The following is a 2261-nucleotide window of genomic DNA, read 5'->3' on the forward strand; positions in this document are numbered from 1 at the left end:
GTTCGCCGATCTAGCTCACGGTAATAGGGCTGCAACAGGCCGATATATGGCGCTCCATTGTTCGGCAAAGAAGAGGCGTTTTAATATAAGAGCAATGAATGGATAGATATTTATCATTGATTCTGAGATCGCTTGATTAACCGACGGCTGGGTATGCTGCTTCCGTTTCTTGCCCTTGAAATGGGAAGCGTCGACTTTGTGCATCTAGTCAGCAACGGTGTCAAACAAAAAGGATAGGTCCCAAAATAAAAACGATGACGACTGAAGTAAAAAGAACTTGCATTGCGGTGAGCGTGGATCGAACACGCGACCTTCAGATCTTCAGTCTGACGCTCTCCCAACTGAGCTATCCCCGCTTTATGCTTTAAAACTGATTATTAAGCTAAAAACTTAGGAGTAAATTGTACAAAACCATCACTTTGAAAGTTAGGTTTGCGAAAAACACTACAATACATCTTTTTTACAAAAAACACCGTGTCTACGATAATCTTTTTGTAAATAACCCTGATCGGCGGATTAGGCTCGTTTGAGCACGTTTATGACAGGTGGGTCACGTTTTTTGCTTACGTGGCATCACATTTCGTGCCAATGGGTTTTAATCTAAATTCACAAAGTAGTCCCTAGAAATTTATGTATACACCCCTGAATCGAAATGCAAAATCACAATTAGGCCCCCACGTGCATAAAACCAGTAGCACGGCGGCCATGGGCTCTCGTCGCTGGCTGGGGCGGCGCCCATGGAGGCTTGGGGCGGCTCATGGACCTCGCCGGCGGCGAGGTCTAGCACCTCTTCTTCTCTCTAATTGGTGCTGGGGCGAGCTCGATTTGGATGGATTGGGGCGAGCCCGATTTGGATCTCGGGGCGACCAGGATGAGCTCCAGCATGTGCACATTGCCCCGCTGTCGCCGTAGTCGGGGCGCCCGCCGAAGGGCCGCGTGGGCAGCCGGGGAACCAGGCACTGCTGGTACTGCAGCAGCATGACAACGGCGCGGTCCGACAACTGCAGCTGGAGGGGTGCTCGTGCGCTACGACAGCACCAACTTCAAGGGCCAGCCGCCGAGCCCGACACCGCCATGGTGTACCGCAAGTGCAGCACCAGCACCAGCAGCGACGCCAACTTCCTCAGGGGTTGGGACGCCGTGCTGGGCGGCCTGCAGGCAGTGGCCAGCGGGTACAAGGTGAGCAGCTCCGGCAGCGTGCAGGGGGTCTCAAAGTGCCTGGGCGACCTGGTCGCGGCCAACTGCACGGCGTGCCTGGCGCAGGCGGTCGGGCGGCTCAAGGGCACCTGCAGCGCGGCGCTGGCCGCGGGATCCCGGGCCGCGGTGGTGGGCGGCAGGGAGTGCCAGCGGCAGGCGGTGGTGGTTTAATTTTTACAGAGAGATGGAGAAGAAGAGAGGGGTGCATATGTAAAATTCACGCCATGTAGGCAAAAAATGGAGCCAACCTGTCATAAACTCACTTAACTAAGTCTGATCCGCCGATCAGTGTTTTTTCAAAAAGATTACTGTAGACATAGTGTTTTTGAAGAAAAAAATGTATTGTATTATTTTTCGCAAACCTAGCCTTCAAAATGATGGTTTTGTGCAATTTACTCTCATGCTGGGAACTGAGGTTTGCGCTCCAATTCTGTTAAACGTCCTTTGTCTTCAGTGGTTTGGTCTCACATGGGGAGTTCCCTCACATTGATGTCCTCATCGTATAAGAGGCCCATGATCATACCACTACTTTGCCTTTCAGTCCACCGAGCGTCCGTCGCTCTTCTCAAGTCTGAAAAAAGGGGTTAGGATAACTCCAACACCAGTCACCTAATGGACGTCCATCCAATCAAAGTCATTAAATATAAACGGACATCAATTTTTCGTTAATTTTTGGATACATAGCAACGGATTCCTAAAACACTAATCTACTCATCCCCTTCCGGGGTGAGGTCAAGGAATGCCGTCCTAGACGGTTTTGGCCTCGTTGTCGTTGACGGTCGGCACGATCGAGGTGGAGCTGACGGCGGATGCCTCTTCGGCATCATCGTTCTGCTGTTTCAGCATGTCAGCGTCCTCCGCCTCTAGCTCCTCGAAGAGTCGGTCACGCTTCGCCTCGTTGATGCGGAGGTGCCACCTCTCACGGCGGGCCGTGCAGGCACTGTGCTAGGACGTGAATACCACTTTTGTTTATGTCCATGATGCCCGGGTTCGCCGTAACCGTTGTCACGATGGTAGCGCCGGACGAGCGTTGCATCTCTAGCTAATCCTCCGCCAACCGGTGC

General features: G+C 52.4%; 1 non-coding gene across 1 annotated transcript; it reads right to left on the reverse strand.

The window, feature by feature from the left end:
• Positions 1–283: 283 nt before the first annotated feature.
• On the reverse strand, positions 284–356 carry TRNAF-GAA. The gene has a single exon. It is a non-coding gene; the product is annotated as a tRNA-Phe (tRNA).
• Positions 357–2261: the final 1905 nt, after the last annotated feature.

The sequence above is a fragment of the Triticum dicoccoides genome, chromosome 3B (genome assembly GCF_002162155.2).
Source record: "Triticum dicoccoides isolate Atlit2015 ecotype Zavitan chromosome 3B, WEW_v2.0, whole genome shotgun sequence".
Classification (NCBI taxonomy): Eukaryota; Viridiplantae; Streptophyta; class Magnoliopsida; order Poales; family Poaceae; genus Triticum; species Triticum dicoccoides.